Source organism: Diabrotica undecimpunctata, chromosome 7 (genome assembly GCF_040954645.1).
Source record: "Diabrotica undecimpunctata isolate CICGRU chromosome 7, icDiaUnde3, whole genome shotgun sequence".
Lineage (NCBI taxonomy): Eukaryota > Metazoa > Arthropoda > Insecta > Coleoptera > Chrysomelidae > Diabrotica > Diabrotica undecimpunctata.
Window position 1 is genome coordinate 54,938,769 of NC_092809.1, and position 20,493 is coordinate 54,959,261.

The 20,493-nt window shown below is 33.1% G+C and overlaps 1 protein-coding gene across 1 annotated transcript in view; it reads left to right on the plus strand.

The window, feature by feature from the left end:
• Nucleotides 1-3,132: 3,132 nt before the first annotated feature.
• The window catches only part of LOC140446764 (fork head domain-containing protein L1-like), a 111,532-nt gene continuing 94,171 nt past the window's right edge, over nt 3,133-20,493 (plus strand). The window contains exon 1 of the mRNA XM_072539356.1: nt 3,133-3,256. The gene's annotated coding sequence lies outside the window, so the exon portion shown is untranslated. The remainder of the gene's footprint in view (nt 3,257-20,493) is intronic.

Below are 20,493 nucleotides of genomic sequence, written 5' to 3' on the forward strand. Positions count from 1 at the left end.
CTGTTTGGCACAAAAACGTTACATACAATATAAAAAGTTAATATGTTAAAGTTGATAATACTTAAAACTTTTACTTTAACTTTAAACAATAATCTAAGAATTTTAAACTTTTCCCTTAATTATATGAATTGAATTATATTTCTGAACCGCCCTCGTCTTCAACTCTTCTTTGCATCTATAGGTATAGCGTCTGCCAGATTTTTAATTTAAATATAAAGTTTACATACCCAAATTCACAATTTTTCCGAGAGAGCACTTAAACCTACTTGCTTGTAACAGGTGACCACACACACCTTCCTATATACTACTAACTACACTACTACGTATACTATATACTATTAGGTCGAAAATACGCTTATCACGGCAGTAAAATATAACTTAAAGGATTTTAAATTGTTAAAAAACTACAAAGATTGATGTTTGATGACGACGAAGGTGACTCATAGGACGATTTTGATGATAAAGAGAATACAGATGCAGAATATGAAGTCGAACCCGTGTGGACGATTCATGTACCGAGCAAAAAGCTAGTGACAATGATGATTACGATGGATCTAACACAGATGATAACAACTTTTTTTGGAAGAGAGAAAAGTATAGGAAAAACTCTCACAAAAAAAAATGGAATACAAATCTCCCATCACAAAGAGTTCGTTTAAAACAATATAATCTTATTTGCAAGTTACCAAGTGTAATAGGTGCTGCAAGAATGGCAAAAGCTCGTTTGGAATGCTGGAGTTGCATTATGGATGACGAAATATTGCGTATTATTGTACAAAAGACCAACCAATAGATAGATATGACAAGCCTATAGACATTGTTGAACTGAAAGAATTTATAGGTCTCTTATACTTTGCTGGTGTTCACAGAAGTAACAGACAGAGTGTGGAAGACCCGTAGGGATCCTACGGGGATGGCATTGAAAAATTCCGACTGGCCATGAACATCATAAGATTTAAGTTCATTACGCGTTGTATGCGATTTGATGGTCGTACTACCAAAAATAAAAAAAAAAATGACAAAATTGCAACAATTCGTGACCCTTTTACAATGTTAGTAAACAATTTACAAAAATTCCATAGTTTAGGATACAACGTTACAATTTATGTGAAATTGGAAGGTTTTCGGATTGAAAATTGGTGGATGTTGTTCTGCGACTTTGCCAACCTATTTATCAGACAGGACGAAATGTTACTGTTGATAACTGGTTCACCATTATTCTATTGATAGACGAGTTACAATGTAAAAATCTTTCTTACGTTGCCACGTTGAAAAAAAATAAAGTCGAAATTTTACCTGAATTCGTTCCAAATAAGACAAGAGCTAATAATAATTTCAGAAACGCAAGATATGTCATACATGCATTGGACAAAGACGTTTGACTAAGTGTAACTGCAAAAAAATGTAAAAAACCTATTTGTCTGATTTACATAGGTAGCTTTTGCAATATTTGCACTCAGATTTTTACACAAATACCACAAGATGACATAAAAATGAGGAAAGGGTGTTATACAGAACTTTATGCTTTTTTACGAGTACTACGTCAAATTTTAGAAAAAGTTATTTAGTTACCTTTTGAGCAAATAATTTGTATTCGAATGTATTTTTAAGTTTTTTATGTACTTACGTATATGGATAATATGTAATAAATGCGTAGTATTAAAATAACTTGTTGTTATTGACAATAAGAGACGTAAACATCCTGGTAATCAATTTGATACACCGCGCCTATTTCTTTTGGTTTGAAGACCGCGCCCGATGGAAGGTTAATGAAACCACTAAAAAACTTAACATGCTAATTTTAGTGATGTAGTTTACATATTAGCCCCCACACTATCTAGCTACAGAAAGCTCGAAACAGAAGTGGAAGAATATCAAGTAAATAGAGCAAACAGAGCAGCAGGATACCTAAATAGAATAATATTGAGAACGTAATGAACGGCAGAATTTACCGAACAGTCATCAAACCAATAATGACGGCCCGAGAAAAAAAAAACAAAAATAGTGCTAGAAACAGCAGAGATGAAAACACTTAAAAACATCGATGGTCGAAGACACGTTGGGACGTGGCTAGAAGTACAGATATAAAATATAGATGCAGAGTGGAGAACATCAAAGATTAGGTAAGACAGAGAAGAATAGAATGGAACGATCTTCTTCTTCTTCTTTAAGTTCCATCTTCTATCGAAGGTTGGAAATCATCATGGCTATGCGGACTCTGTTGATTGCCGCTCTAAAAAGTTCTGCACTATTGCATTCAAACCATTTCCTTAAGTTCTTAAGCCAGGATATTCTTCGTCTTCCCACATTTCGCTTTTCTCGAATTTTGCCTTGCATAATGGAACGATCGTATAAGCCAAATGATAAAAAATAGAGTAGTAAAAACGACAAGAGACGCTTCCGTAATAAACGGACGATCATTGGGAAGACCAGGAAAACGATGGAATAAAAAATTTCTGAAGACACATTGAAAACAGACAGAGCTATGTCTACACAAAAAGAATATTTTGATAGTAAACGAACAAAAATCGGGCATGGTACAGAAAGAAGAAAAAGAAGACAAAAAAGTTTCTAGTATTTTTTTGCTTTTGGTTTACCGGATTTATTTTTTTGTATTTCTTTTATCAAAGTTCTTCTTAATAATTTTCATACTTCTTATATAACTTATAAGTCTTAAAAGTAGTCAGGTATTCGATATTCGAACTACTCGTCTCTTATTTTAAAAAATATATAAAATTTAAAAACATATGTACAGTTATTAGTTTAAAGTAATATCTTTTAGTGTAGGCTGAAGAGATTTTACGCTAATAGCAAAGTGTCAGGAAGTAAATCATCGGAATTCCATCCCTTAATCTCATGCAAGATACCGACTTTTTTCTCCTCCACTGGCCTCATCTATAATCCTTTAATGATGACACATTACTTATTTATACAGCATTTAATGACAAACTCGGTATATTTATTGCCAGAGATGTTTACAGATTGTCACAGTTATTGCATTCTAGTAGACGAACTTTTCAGGAAGGACCGCCCCAACCGGGAGTTTTCAGGGCGGTTCGACTGGAGGTGGGGAGAATATTTGGCTCAGCCTACTAGCTTAAGTCGCTTTTCTTTCAGTTTTTCAATTTCAGCTTTAATGAAAGCGTACGAAGATTTCCCGAAGATAGTAGAGTTCATTTAAATACGATCAGTGTTTGTGTGCTTTGTTTGTGTATTAAGTGAATAAGAAAAACATATCTCACAGCAGGAACTATTGGTTTGTACATTTTTGAATCGACTAAATGTAGTTTTTTTAGTAAAAACATAACATAAAGGTAGAACAGGAACATACTTAAAAGTGTCAATTTATATTTTGAAAATCACACTTTTAATACTTCTAAAATTTTGAGTGTTTCTCTTTTATTTATTATTTTTATTAAAAATTTTTATAGTAATATTTACACAAAACGTATACAGTGTGCGGCAACTTAAAAATATCTCGAGAACTAAAAGTAACTGAATCATGAAAATTGGAATGAAGGGGTTTTGAAGAGTGACCTATTTAATGAAAATAGTTTCATCTATTTGCTACTTCTAGTAATATCAAAAGCTGCTTGTAACTTCGTTTTTTTTTAATAACACACCCTGTACATTTTTTAATTTTAGAAATATTCACCTTATTCTGAACAGTTTTTGTTAATACTTCCCTATATCTTTTAAGAACCGGTTTTGAGTTATAATGGTTTTTATATGATAATTACACTTTTCTACCATGTATATAAAGTTCAATATCCTCTAATATAATTTTAATAAAAGCTTAAATTTCTTATAAACTTATTAACCAGATATAGCATTATCTTTTGCAGTGTAAAATTGCCTTTTACATTATACAGGGTGCTGTCAAAATTAAAATTGGCATAAAACTGGAATCCTAAATTTTCGCTCAATTCCTTTTTTCAAATGGGACACCCTGTATGTGATTCATTATTTCATTTTCATATTGTAAGTTAAACATTGGATACTTAAACGATTCTTTCAAATAAAATAGGCACTAGCTTATTACTGTAATAAATGTTCAAAAGGTTACCCATTAACATCGAATCATTTATGAACTCTTAATATGATTTTAATTAGTAGCTCTTGATATTGATTATTTATCTATTTCGTTAAGAACTTTATTTATTTTAGCTTTCTTAGTAGTGACACATTCAGAGAACACCTTATTTTTAACATATCTTTTAATATAGTAATCTAACGGTGACAACAGGATCTTGGTGACCAGAGAAATAGATCTTTATTAGTTATCCGTCTATCGCTAAATATTTTATCAAGCAATGTGCCGATTTCTCGAATATTGTGAGCCGGTACTCCTTCTTGTTGAAACCAAACCTCGTTAGCTTTGTTATTATATAAATCGTGCAGTGCTGAAACAATTACTTACCGAAAATGTTTCAGTAACGCTCTCCGTTTAAATTTTCCTCATAAATCATGAGAGTGACTTCTTCTTCTTCGCGTGCCATATCAGAATTATCCGAAGTTGGCGATCACTATTGCGAAGGCTTCTCGATCTTCTGCAATATGGAATAATTGTCCTGCATTTGATATCTGTGTCCATTCACAAATGTTTTTTAACCAAGAAACTTGTTTTCTTCTTACACCTTTAAGGATTTTCCTTACTATATATCCCAGATAAGACATTATTCGATGTTTAACAGTCTTTAGCAGTTCTCTATAAGTTCTATCAGCTCTATCAGTCTATAGCAGTTGGTACTTTTTCGTTAGTTTTCCTTGCTGTCCAAGGTATTTTTAGCATTTCACGGCACAAAAACGAAAAGAATGCTTGAAATATACTATCCCACGTGACCTGAGGAATTTCGTCACTCCAGAAGTGACTTTTATGGCGGATAAATATACCATTTTTTGTAAAGTTCGATTCATCACACCAAATAATTTTTTTTGTAAAATTTTAATATTGGAATTTCATTAAAACCGACTCACAAAATTCTACACGTCTTACATAATCTCCAGGATGTAAATATTGAGCTACTGTATACGAATAAAGAGTCCAATGATGTTTTATTATATTATATTTTATTTTTATATGTTTTATTATATTATATTTTCTGTAAATTGTTCAAGTCGATAACTGTAACAATTGCTCACATTACCGTAAGGATGAATTTGGATTCGCTGCAAAATATCTTAGGATATCTATTTGTAAGTCTTTATTATTGAAGTGGGAGCTTTTACTACATAGAACCAGTTTACTATTAAACATTAACAAATGATATTTTTGTCAAAATATTCCATAGGCTACTTGATAGATAAATTTTTGTGACAAAAATGTATAAAGTTAACTTATTTGAAAACTGCAAGAGATATGCATAAGAAATACTAATAAAGATCGATAGTAAAAAACAAATTTTTCTAAAATAATAAATCACATTCAGGGTGTCCCATTTGAAAAAAAAAAGGAATTAGGGCGAAAATTTAGGATGCCGGTTTCATGCCAATTTTGACAGCCCCCTCTATAATAAAAAAGGCAACTTTACACTTTAAACGATAATGCTGTATCTGGTTAATAAGTTTCCAAGGAATTTAAACTTTTATTCAAATTTCATTAGAGGATATTGAACTTTATATACATTGTAGAAGTGTGTAATTTTCATAAAAAAAACATGTAACGGTTTACAATAGGTATAAGGAAGTATTAACAAAAAATGTTCATAATTCTTCTTCTTGATGTGCCTATCCGTTACGAATGTTGGCGATCATTCAGGATGACTTGCAGGATGGCTTGAAGGAGAGCATATCTGGATTCATTTCGCATAATATGTCCGAAGAACTGTAACTTTCGAGATTTAATGGTGGTCAGTACTTCTCAATTCTTATTCATTCTTCTGAGGACCTTCTCATTTGTGAGTCGGTCAGTCCACGGGATCTTAAGCATTCTCCGATATAGCCACATCTCAAATACTTCCAGTTTTCTGCACATACCTTCATTCAAGGTCCAAGATTCAAGAGTGACTCTTGAAGAAGGCCCCCATCCGATTGAAAATGGATTTAGCTTTTCCGATGCGTGCTCTAATTTCCTGGTTGTTAGTCCATTATTCATTTATTATGATGCCGAGTTGGTTGTAGTGCGTCACTCTTTCTACAGGGGATTGGTTGACGTAGAGTTGACCTTCTGTTATTCTTTTCTTGCTAATTATCATAAGCTTTGTCTTCTTAACGTTTATATTGAGTCCATATTGTTGACCATAATACGTGATGTTCATAATAGCGTGAATATTTCTAAAATAAAAAAAATATGCATGTTAGCAAGGACAGGTATAAGTTAATTTCTTAAAAAAGTTAAATAACGTTCTCCTGTTAGATTTTCTTCAAAAAAAAAGGGCCAATGATTCTGTCATTAATGATCCCTGCCCATACATTTACTTTCTCAGGATATTGCGTGTGTGACTCAGTCATCCAATGTGGGTTTTCTTGACTCTAATATCTGCAATTTTGACAATTTAGGGTACCATGTATAAAAAATGTGGCTTCATCGGAAAAAAAAGATTTTGATAAAATGAAAGGCAGATATCGAGCACACTTTTCTTAATTTAATCTTGCCCAAGTACTTTCGCTATCTAAAGCATCATCAGGGGCATTTCGTCAATTTTAAGATATCCAAAAAGTGCAGAATGTAATAAACATAACATTAAATATAAAACTGTACAAACACTACACTAAACAAGGGCAAACAGTTTAAAATAATTTAAACTATTTGTCAGATGTTGTGCAAAAATAAATGAAAACATACAACAGTTATGTACAAATGTCTATAGATTACATGAATAAACCTCACAAAATCACGTGATACAATAGAATTTATTGCATTGAAAGCACCTGCAACGAGAAAAGGGAGTTTTAGTCTGTGCAAATTTTCTACCGTTATCTGCTGAATTTTTTGCGTAACATGTGACACATCTTCTTCTCACCGAACTTTGCATTTCCTGTATATGGAATGTATTGGTTGCTCTGGATTAGTTAGTCTAGAAAAATCTACCAGTTGACAAACCAACTTTACCTTAAAATATGTGATGGACATGTAACTCCTTCTTCTTGCAGTACCGTCTCCTATCGGAGGTTAGCTACCATCACAGCAATCTTTCCTTTGTTGGCTGCAGCTCTGAACAACTGTATTGAACTGCACCCATACCACTCCCTTAAATTTTGCAACCAGCAATATCATATATATCATAAGCAATTAGATCTCTAATTTTATTTTTGCTGATGACTATAAATGTAGTTTTTGATACGTTTACTTGTAGTCCAAATCTTTCACTTACTTCATTTACGTTGTTTATTAGTTGCTGTAAACTGTTACAACTGTTTGCAAAAATAACGGTGTCATCTGCATAGCGGATGTTGTTTAGGCATTCTTCATTAGATAGCCTAGTAGTAATAATTTTTATGAAAACTTTGTATGGATGCTGAAGTAAGATTCTTCATCATTGTCCGTTTTATGTCAACTGCTGAACTTAAGCCTTTTGTAAATAACTCCATTGCATCCGATCTTGGGCACCTTAAATCCAGTTGTGCTGAAGACGCTTAATATCGCCTTCTTGGAGGACCTCTATTACGATAAGAATCGTGTCTAGGTTTTCATTCTGAAGTTTTTTGGTCCCTCTTCCATCTCTGTCTCTGGCAACATGTCCTGCGTAGTTCCATTTTAGCGTCTCAATTCTTTTAGTTGCGTCCGTCACACCACTTTTTCATCTAACTATTTGATTTGAAACTCTGTCTCTGAGGGATATATTCAATATTGACCTCTTCATTGCTCTCTGTGCCACTTGTACCTTATTGATTGTTTTGCTGGTAAGAGTCAATGTTTCTGCTCATACGTTAATACTGGAAATATACATTTATTAAGGATTTTCCTTTTTAAGCACATGGGAATATTTGATCTAAAGACTTCTCTTAGTTTTCTGTAAGCTGCCCATGTTAGTACTATTGTGCTGTTTAACTCTGTTGTTTGATTATCACTTTCTAATTTAATCTCGTGGCCCAGATACTAATAGGTATGAACTTGGTCAATTTACGTTCCATTGGTTAAAATGATTTTAGCCAGTACAAGGTTGGTCATGTGTTGTGTTTTGGAAAAGTTAATTTTAAGGACAACTCGTATACAAGAGCTCTTAAGGTCTTAAAGAAGTTGCCAGGCATGATCTACCTGGTATGTAATAAGGACTATATCGTCTGCAAACCTCAAGTTATCCAGAAACTCCCCATTTATGTTGACTCCAATATTTTCCCAATTATTGTTTCCTGTAGCACTCTGTAGTAAAGTGGTGAATAATTTAAAAGATATGGTGTCTCCTTGCCTAATAACATTTTCCAAGAAAAGTGTATTCGTATCACCATAGTATATATATATATATATATATATATATATATATATATATATATATATATATATATATATATATATATATATATATATCTATATATATATATATATATATATATATATATATATATATTGATATATATATATATATATATATATATATATATATATTGATATATATATATATATATATATATATATATATATATATATATATATATATATCAATAGATTGTTTCACTATTTTATTTTTCTTGTGTAATTCCTTCAAAAATGCAGGTATTGTAAAGGGATTTTAAAGCTTTGTTGTTCTTCATACCTGTTAATGTTAATTTAATTTCCTCTTCGGTTATATCTGAAACTTCCTCTGATTCTTGAATTTGTATTGCTTAACTTTCTACCTCTGGAATGCGAGCATCTCGACTATATAATGGTCTGTAATACTCTTCGATGAATTTTAGGATCTCTTGTTATTTATATATGACATGTCCTTGTTTATTTTTTAACTTAAAAATATTCCTCGTTTCTGTCTTCAACTTTCGTCTTTATGCTTGTTTTGTTTCAGGATATTGGTCATTTATTTATTATCGAGGTTCCTTTTGTCTATATATCGGCTTTTGAAATAGTTTTATTTAATTAATGTCTATTGTAAGTTTTTTATGTTTCCTTGTTTACTTGACTTGGCACTTTTGTGCCTTCTTTAGGGTATCCTCCAACATTTCGTTATGTTGTTCAATATTGTGTTCATTTTAAACGTTTTTCTGTAGTTTAATCTCTATTTCTTTCTGGTATGCCTTGCGTTAGTAATTATAGTGTATGTGACATTAGTCCTTGTTAGCATATTTCTTCTTTACTTCTATACGTTTAAGACAATCTTCGCTCTAACAATTTTATGGTCAGATCTGGTTAAAAATTGAGTGAACAGTTTCGTCTTGGACAGATTCTTTGAGAAAGAAATCTATGAGTTTGACCCTTTTTATTTCTATCGCTACATCCGTGAGGTCCAAGTACTAACTCCGAATCATCCTGCTTGTAGTCTCTTTTGGCGTTTAGTTACCTCTTGTATCGCAGATTTAACGTCATCGTACAACCATTCAACTTCTTAGTCTGTGTGAGCACTCGTTGGTCCGTATACCTGGATGATCTTTAATCGAATGTTTTCGTTTACTTTGTAGATAAGATATATTAGTATATGGGCCAGCGTGGCCTTTTCATTTCTGATATGTCTACCCAAGTGTTTTTTATATACTTTTGGCTGCTAATTACGGATTCCGAGAGTGAATTTCCATCCTTTTGGTCAAAAAGCAATTAAATTTTTATAAGGTTCTAGCTCACAAACTAAAAGAACTAGAAAAAATGTTCAAATTCTTCAAAAATACTGAAGGTATTGTCATTATTTTTCAGGAACGTTATAAAGGAGTTTAATGGAGAATAAGTCACTTGAATACATTAGTGAGATCAATTCTAAGCTAAGAAATGCAATCATATAAGTAAATATTTTATGAGATTTATCTTTAATCATACGAAAGAGTTAATCACTTTATATATTGATAAAATATTTTGTTACTAACTTTATTTTATTCATAGTTATTTAATAGATTATCAAGAAATGATAATATTCATAAGTAGGTAGGTATAACAGATTTAGCTTGGAAATCTGGATAGGTGAATTTATTATCTCATCTAACTATCTTCATAGGTCTCAAAAAAATAAGAAAGAATTCGTTTCTATCCTTTTCATTCCGTGTTACTTTTACCAGACAAATCTTTTAAATATTCTACTATTCAAAAAAGGAAAAAAACACAGTCAGAAAACTACAGAGATATAAACTTTTTAAATGCTACCCTAAAACTTACAACTAATATTTTACAAGTACTAATAAATCAGAGGATAAGTTTAGCAGATGAAGAAAAGGGTTTTCGTAGTGGTAGATCGTGTATAGATGCAATATTTGTTATAAAGGAAATTACTAAAAAATCACTACAGTATAATTCACCAGCGTTTCTGTGTCCGATTGACCTACAGAAAGCGTTTGACAGAGTAAGAATCAAAGATGTAATCCATCTTCTGTATTATAGAGAATATTCCCTAAACATCTACCAAAACAACAAAATGGAAGTCAGAATAGATGGACAACTTACAGAACCTATAGAAATCGGCAGCGGAATAAGACAAGGAGACTTATTGAGCCCCATACTCTTTCATTTAATCATGGATGAAATCATCAAAAACGGTAACAAAGCAAAAGGACACAGAATGCGCAGACGATACAAAGAAGTGAGAGATCAAGTACAAAAAGCAAATAGATTAGCAGGATGCCTTAATAACAACATATAGCGAAACAGACACATTAACACTGACATGAAGTAAAGAATTTGTAAAGCCAGTGTAAGACCAATAATGACATATGCCTCAGAAACAAGACCCGACACAGCCACAACGCAAAGGCTACTGGAAACGGCAGAGATGAGGGTACTGAGAAGAATTACAGGAAATACGCTGAGAGATCGAAAGAGAAGTGAAGTCATTATAAGAAAATGTGTATAAATTAATGGACACAAAATAGAAAAAAAGAATGGAATAACCATATAAGCAGAATGGATGAGACCCGTGTCGTCAAAATAGCAAGTGATAAGTCACCAATCGACAAAAGAAGTATCGGACGACCGCGCAAAAGATGGAGTGACAACCTTCCATAGAGGTATTATTCTACCAATGAACAAGCAGAATTGCTTATAAAGAGGAAAAAGACGAAGAAGAAGAAGAAGAATATTTTAAATGAGTTTTGTCGCAAATTTAACAAGAATGAAACTTCCGACATCAAGTTTTTTCATTGGTTGTTCATTTTCAGTCCAATATATTTCATCAGAGTCAGTAAGCTCCAAATAGCTTAATTCTAAGTCTTCTGAGCTGCTGTTACTGGCAAAATATTTTAGCTTTGTTTAATGCTATTGGGATTAATTTTTTTTTGTAGTCTCCAATTTTTTAAAGGTATGTTTTCTGGCTCTCTTTTTATTATTTTGTTCTTTTTTAATGTCTTTGTAAATCGGCGTAGTTGTCAATACTTTGTAAGATCTGATTTTTCTTTTCCGTGTTTTTTGATCATTTTTTCTGATTTGGGAAAGGTTTTAGGCCTTACCGGCTGATAAACTGCTTAGAGGGGGTATTTTTTAATTTGCTGGTAGACGGTTGTCGTTCTAAATTTAGAGATTCACCGTTAAAGGACTCTGCTGTACGCTGCTACTTTTTCTGCATTAAAAAGTTGTTATTTAAAGCAGTGACGATTACAGTCAAAGGAATAAAATTACTGTCATCGAAAATAAGTTTCTTTTAGGGGAAATATACCCGTCTTTTTAAATCCAGAAACATAATTTTTAAAGGAATATGCTAAGTGGTAAACTTGACCTAATATTTCTGGTATATTATATATTGTACAGCGCTGACTGGGATGATTTGTAAGTCAAGTTTTACATGCAGTATTGTAATGATTTTTAAGTGGACCATAAATGGTTATGTCTAAAGCTTATGACTTAAATGAAGCGAAAAATTAATCAAAACTACATGGTTTTCTTTTGACAGTTTTATTGCTTCCAAAGAAATATGGTTTTTGTGGTTATCGATAACTAAAAGAACTGTTATATCTTTAGACGGATTTGTGTGGGGTATAAAATGATTTAACTATTGCACAATGCACAAATATTTCTGTTAAAATCCATCCAGTGGTGCATCTGCAATACTTCCATTTGAAGCACCCTTAACCCTGGGTTAATCTGGTACTTAGTTTTAGCGACTTATGTCTGATGGGGTCTGGTAGATCCAACTATCTGAAATAGCTCCAAAATTATATTGAAAATTGCATGTTTGTTTTCTTTAATAGAACAATACACTATGAAAAACGTTATGTTTCTAAATAAAAAAATGAAAAACAAGATCAAATTAATCGGTAGCATTATCTATGGCTTGTCCGTTTTTGCAATCGTTACATGTCAAAACAGAATGCGGAATACATATTGTTTTTTACCTTCAACACAAAAATATTGCAATTTTCTATCCCATTTTCGTGGGCACATTTCGCATCGTCGTTTCTTAGGTTTTTCTTTACTGTCTTTAGGCACACCCCTACTGGTGGTACGTTTACATAGTGAATTTCTTCTGATTTCTTGTTGCTCGTCTATTAGCTCCTTTCCAAGTAATTTAATAAAAGCACGCCTTATAATTTTATGATCGTTTTTGTTATTTTAAGCATTATAACGGCAGTATTTAAGAGGGAGAAAAAATTATAAGTGGCCATCTGCGACAATTTCTGGATGCATCATATGTTGCTGATAGCTGATCGACAATGTCTTCACCTCCCTTTGTTAGATTATAAATAGTAACTATAAATGGCTTTTTGTTTGTTCTCCTGTATTCGTATCAATGAATCATCATGGTGGAAAGTGGAAAAAAAATGACGTTTTTGTTTTTGTGCCACATGTAACTCACTACTAACAAATCATTCTGGAAACCAAAGATACTAGATGGATCTTTTGTAAAAAGTAGACGTGGCGGCAACTCCTTGTTTTTTAAATAGTTCCCACCGAAGTCAATCGGTGTTCAAATAAGAGACTTATCATAAGAATGTAGCTTGTAAACTAATTATCAAAGCATAAATTACGACCAGTTCATCACCTTAGTACTACAACTAGGTAACTCGAAATAATACTATTTTGAGTTATCCCATTTAAACAAATCTCCATGAATTACTGTGTTGAATGCTACAACTCGACAACTTCCAACTCAATTATTTGTGACGTAGTGAGCCGGTGCAACAAGCAGGTACATTTCTGAATAGTGTAACGCTGAATGCTACAACTGTATAAGTTATCTAGTTGTGCAGGTAACGGCTCCTCAGTAAGACGAGTTATCTACTTGTGCAACTATTGTGTTAGGTAAACACGATAAACACGTGAACTAAGCTGTTACTTTGTGGACATAATTTTAGTGATAATTATGGGGTCCAGAGGAAACGAAATAGTGGAAGCTTTTCTGAAAGATTTAGGATTTAACAACAATACAAAATTCTCAGATGAAGCACGACTGGATATTTTTCGAAGATATTCCGCATTGGAGACTTATGAAAGAAATCGCGATTTTATTCACTGTAACACAGACCAAATAATAAAAAAGAGTATAAACATGATGGAGTCAAAAAGACAATTCACTGTGAACTTTTATTTACCACTGAGCAACGAAAAGATCTAAGTCTGTAAGACCATGTTTTTGGCTACACTTGGAATTCGTAAAGGTGTTGTTCATATCGCCATGAGAAAGAGAACGGCAAAAAATACGAGTGAACCCAACAAAAGAGGCCGATACGTAAAAAAAGCTACTTCGGTTGAACTCTTAAACGGTGTGAGAAACTATATTAAAAGCTTCGCAGTTGTTGATTCCCATTATTGTCGCTCGGGAACAAAGAGAAAATATTTTGATCCATCGCTTGACATTACAATTATGTATTCCTTGTATAAGTCACTATGCACTGAAACTAATTAAGTCGCGGCTAGCATGTCTATGTATAGAAAATTTTTTACAGAACAGTACAATTTGGGCTTCCATCGCCCAAAGACAGATCAATGTCGCATATGTATGGGATACAATCGTAGTGAAAATAACAGCTGTGAAAATAAAACAAACTATGATCTTCACCTTATAGCAAAAAACAAAGCCCGAGCCGAAAAAAGGAGGGACAAAGAGCAAGCACAAAGCTCGAACGGGACATCTCTGAGCTGATATTTTGATCTGCAACAAGTTTTACTGTCTCCGATGGATCCTACCAACAATGCTCTGTTTTATAAACAAAGATTCAAATCCTTCAATTTCACAATATATGACGTTATTTCAAAAAAAGGCGACTGTTTTTTTTGTGGACCGAAGTAGAAGGAAAAAGAGGTAGTTGTGAGATAGCAAGCTGTCTATATCATTATTTTTCCTCTCTGCCTCCATCAGTGAATAACATTTCCTGTTTCAATGATAGATGTGGAGGGCAGAATCTCAACAAGTTTGTTGCTGCAATGTGCTTGACCGCTGTTTAGGAACTTCCAAACTTAGAATCCATTGATCTGAAATTCCTAGTTGTGGATCATAGTGAAATGGAATGCGACTCTGCATTCTACCATCACAACAAAACAAAAAAGAGTAAGTAAAGTGAACTGGCCTACAGATTGAAACTTATTGCCCGAAGTGCTAGAAGAAAGCGTGATGAGCCATACAACGTTCATGAAATTACTTACGAAAAAATACTAGATTGGAAATTGCACTGGAGCAACACATGGTTATCAGGAAGGAGGACGAAAATCGAAAACCCATTAGCTGGCAAAAAATAAGCTGGTTATATTTTACAAAGAGCAGACCATTAATCATACGATTCAAGGAGCAGTTTGACGAAGAGTTCAAAATACTCGATTGCAACAAAAGAACGAGGGCCAATAAATTATCTTTAGCAGATACAATATAGCCGTTATACAGCTCCGTAATTCCTATTTCAAAGAAAAAATAAGGTAATTTAAATTCCTTATTTGCATTATCCCCTCCAGCACTACCGTTGGAATATCAGTCATTTTATGGAAATTTGTCATACCAGAGAGATACCAAAAGAAATGAACAGCAGGAATCTGAGAGTTCTGAAGATGACTGAGGTACTTATTTTTATTTTCTGAACTTTTCAACTATTACACTTTGTTGAGAATAAAAGTTAATCATATGGGTTTACTTTGCAAATTCAAATATAAATAATTTACATAGTGCAACAACTAGGTGTCTAATTTTTTTCAAAAAACCGACAACATTTCTAAAATTTGATATTCCCACTTCAGAACTACATATTTTTGTAAACCTATAGTAAAACATTGATAATTATAATATACAATGCCGATCAGATATGATTTGTTAATTTTAAAGCAAATTTTAAAACTGGTTTTCTAAAGAATGTCTTTTTCGAGTTACCTAGTTGTAGTACTAAGGTGACGAGTTTTAGTTACTGGCTTAATTAGACATATAACGATGCCGTCACCTCTATTGTTCTGCTAGAAAGGTCTCTCAGGCTGGGTACCGACATATTCCTCCCTGTTTAACCTGTAGAAACATCTAGCATCAAAAAGAGCACTTTCCTCGAAAAGGTTAAAGCTTTCTGTCGATGGTCAAATACACACTTGGTGAAAATGCAGTTTCCAAATTTGATACAAATTGACCAAGTATCTCTCTAATCTATCTTGTTTTTTCGCTAGGCACGACTTTCGATGTCTTCAAAACGTAAGCAGGCTGAGAGAAATTAAAATCTACATAAAGCCATAGTCTTTCTTAAAATCATAACTCCTGTGTCATCAGTTTCCCAAATTCTTGTCCAAATTTTGTCGACGAAAACGATAAAAACCAACTAAATAAAGAAGGAAAGTTAAAGAACGGAATTCTTGATGATTTGTTTCTTTTACTTTATATTTTTTGTTTCTGAGTATGCTAAGGACTTTTACTGAATCTTCTTGTTGGTGTAAATGAGAATTTTACTGATCATATTATCAGTTATAAAATACTTCCAGCACGCTACTGGTGACTTGCCATTTCGATTTTGTGGTCGAACGTATGGCAAATGTGTTACAATATTTTTTTGTCTACATGTCTTGACGTTAGGACGAGATATTGTTTGAGTTTTGTACCACATTCGTCTTATTGTCTCTTCCAAAGTAATATAAAGAACAATGTGCATTCTCATCAATGGATCCATTACCATTAGGTTTATCTGTCTGTGCGCTTTCTACTTCATCCGGTTCAGAATCCACGTCATTTTCTCCGTCTTCTAATAGGTTGTTTTTAAATTCAGAATCATCAGCTTCAGATCCTAAGCTTATTATACCAATATCAGAGTCACATTCTTTATAGAGAACTAAATGCTTGCCTTGTTTATTTTCCTAATCTGCCATTTTATATCTGTAATATAATTTTTGTTATAAAAGTATCAATTATTAGATAAAAAGTAAAAGAGTCAGGGCCATATTCACCAGCAATAAATAAATCTACAAATAACCCTTTCTGAATACTGTTCTAAAGCTAGTTTCTTGTGATATTTTAAAGTAATTACTATTTAGATGGGAATAAGCCACAATTAAAGGTTAAAGTACGTTTATTGACGTTTCGATTTCCACTGCGGAAATCGTTCTCAAAATACCATTAGTTTGAGAGCGATTTCCGAAGTGGAAATTGAAACGTCAATAAACCTATTTTAACTTTTAATTGTGAGTTATTCCCATTTAAATAGTTATTACAAATAACCCCACCAGATGCAAGGGTTAAGCATGTGCTCTTTAAAATCTATTCGCGAAAAAATTAGAAGTGGCAGAACTATGTTACCATTTCCATTAATTAATCCACACAAAGTTACCTAAGTGTCTCTTTCTGTGAAATTTATTTACTCAACTTGCTTTTGACCCTTCATAACTACGACTTTTCCCGCTTCTTCCACCGTGGATATAGCAGTTTTGTCCATGTTGTATATTTTGCTAGAACGAAATATGTACTTTTCCACTATTTGCTTTAAATTGGTGAAAAAATGTTGTACAACAATTTTATTAAAACTTATTGCTTTTCCTACTGAGGTAGTTTTCCCAACTCTAATTGAATGAGTATTTTTTTTTGGAAATTTTGTAAACCAACGTTTATTTGAATTTTTTGACACACCGTTTGTAATTTAGTTTGGGGTATAAAATGCTGCAAAGATGTTGCTTTTACTGTCAACCCATTGTTTTAATGTCATCAAGGACCTTAGAAGTTATCTCAGTAATAGTCTTCTGACGAGGCATTTTGTTCTAAAGCAAAACAAAATTTCATCTAGTTTTACTCATTTAAGACACGCACTCATTTAAAACACCTACAAAACTTTAGAAATCGTGCACTGTGGTGCCCATACAAAAAAACTTTAGTCTTGCAAAAAACTATTTTTGGCTTTCCTTCTTGAGGTGTCGCAGCGAACTGAAACATCAGAAAGCACCTGTTTGGGCGTTGTGTTTCGTTAATTTTGAAACAGGCGGTGCAACGTTTTAGCTCATGTATTCAGAAAAACGGGATGGCCACTGTAGAGACCCTGACCACTCTAGAGCACTCTCCCCTCGTTGATTCAAAAATTTAGTTACTTAACTCCCAATTTTAAAGCAAAATTATATTTTTTCTATTGTTAAAGTAAATGAGTACTCGTATATCCTAAATTATAAAATATGTGTCATTCTTAGGTTTACTTTTGTATTTATTATTATTAAGTGTTGGTAAGTTCTTTTTAGTAACTTCGTTTTGACCCCTTACTGCATGATTTTTTATTTTTTTACAAAAAAAATATATGAATACAAACTTGACTTTTGACAAGCAAAATTACCGTAATCTTGTTTGACGACAAACAGGATTACGGTAAAGATATTAAAAAAATCCAGAACCAATTATCAAAGAAAATTTTGTGATTTATATGTCTTGATACTGTTTGTGTTAGCCGAAGAACTACATTTGAACTCACCCCCAAATCAGAAAAACCATCGGGTACAACATTAGTTTGGCTTCCTGCAAAAATTTCATAATCGTAGGAAAATCCGCTGACTCCACTAAGGACAAACGCCTTGTGGTCCCCTGTGTATTCCCATTTGTGGGGTTTTTGCAGATTATATTGTTTTATCGATGAACGCGCCTTTGTTGGAATTATCTGCTCATCTATGGCTAAAAATTCCTCTTTCGGAACTTTGAGAAACTGATTCCTTAGTTGATTTAGTAGCGGTTGGATTTTAAAAAGTCTATCATGACCAGGATTACCATCGCAGCAATAGCATCGCTATTGTTGGCAAAATGTAAAAAAAGTTTCATTTCTTCCCATCTGTTGCACAACATAACATCTGAGATGAATCGGTGATTCAGGCTGGAATTCCAGTAACTTGTAGCGTTTGGCAATTGCACTATTGACATATAAATATAGGTTCCTATGAACTGTTCTAGCTTATTTTTAGAAAGATTCAAAGGTGTTTGAGGTATTTTTTCCACTGAATGTAATATAGTTTGACAAAGTATAACTTTGATCATCTCATTTGTTAAAAAAATTTAAGAATGCGTAAGAGGAATCCGCATCTTGCAACTCAGGTGGCAGGCCAGTAGAACCGAGAAATTTTATATCATCATCTGACGTCACCAAATTTCCTTCTCTCCAGGTTGGATGATTTATATTTCTATTCTTTATTATATTACGTGGTACTTCATCCAAAGTAATATCATCTTCACTATCCGAACTGTTTTCTAAATCCGATTCTGGAATAATAATATCTGATTCATTATTATCTATTACATCAGCTTCATAGTCTGACTCTGCGGCTAATATAATAGGAGAAATATCATCTTCTGATAGCCCTTCGTCTTCACTACCATCTGGTATGTCCACTACCCCAAGATTCTTACCATAGAAGTTTTTAGGATCCATTTTCTAAAATAAAAAAAAAAAAATAATACCTAGTTCACAACGCATATTGTGCCATATATGAGAGTTTTGCACGACAATGCATAATGTGGCATATATGGCACAAACATATTTTTCATCAAAAAGTACAAAAATATAATGAAATACAGTATTGCCCAAAATAAAAAGTACTGAAACTGAAACATAGATGTCTCTTTGTGCGCGCTGTCATATTTAAATTAACTAGTATAATCCTATCAAGTAATCCTTAAACAATTAATTATTAAGGTCTAATTGTTAAAAATGGTGTTAAGTACAGAGGAGAAAGTGTTTCTTGTGGAGCATTATTTTCGCTCATACGGAATCGGCCGACGTAATAGTGCAAATCTGCAATACGTATGTGATCAATTCACACAACGGTTTAATAAACGTTCTCCAAGAAATTCTGTAATTTTGAAGGTTGTTGAAAAGTTTAGAAATACGGGTAATGTATTGTGCCAACGGAAAGAAAACTCAGTGCGTCCTAGGCCTTAGGAAAATCCGAAAGCCAGCCAGACAAGGATAGCGTTGCATCTTGGCTTAAAACGAACTTCCTTGCAAATAATCCTGAAGAAGCTGGCTGCATTTTCGTGTGTGATTCAGGTACATAAACAATTACATCCCAGGGATTATTACAGTAGAGTGGAATATTGTGCCAGAATTATTGCATTACAGTATGAAAATCCTGAATTTTTGAAAAATGTATGGTGTTCAGACGAAGCACATTTTCTTGTCAGGTCATGTAAATCGTCGCACAAATCGATTTCTGGGCTTTGTCAGACCAGATTAAGTTCAAGAAGTTGCTTTACATAGCGCAACAGTGAGTGTCTGATGTGCAGTTCGGGACACGAAATCATTGGTCCATATTTTAACGAAGAAAATGGTAGGCATGTCACACTTAATCAACAGAGGTACCTACAAAGTTTAACATGCTTTATACCTGATCTACGTCAATTTTGTCGTGCACGTAATTTGGCATTTCGAGACCAATTTTTCCAGCAGGATGGGGCAACTTGCCATACTGCTGTCGCAGTTCGTCAATTTCTTCAGGGACATTTTCCAAACAAATTCATTTCACGACTTACTAACTGCCCCTATCCTGCACATTTTCCAGACTTAACATCTCCAGGCGCATACATTTGAGGCATGGCTAAAACTGCCGTTTTTAAACGGGCACCACAAACCATCAATGAGTTAAAGCATTGATTATAAACCACCCATAGATACCTCACTCTTAGGTGAAAACGAATTCAGTGTTAAACTCCGCCCACTTACACCTCTTGGCTCCTCACGCCTTAGTACTACCTGACTGTATGGTGGCGACATTATTGAAATATTTGCCAAGATTGAAAAATAAATTTGAGTTGCCTGTTTCGGCCATTGTCTAGTGCAATAGACGACAATATAAGGATGGCATTCAGCATTTTCACAAATAATTGAATAATAAAAACGGTAGAGGTTTTAGAAAAATTATTTATTTATCAATACAATACAAAAAATAACAAAATATAAAATACATAATAAAATTAGCAGTGATAAATTACATCTCATTTAAATTACTATTTTGTAACTTTGCAAACAAATTAATTTCCAGAATTGATGCAAACTAAAATATTTCAAGCTAATATA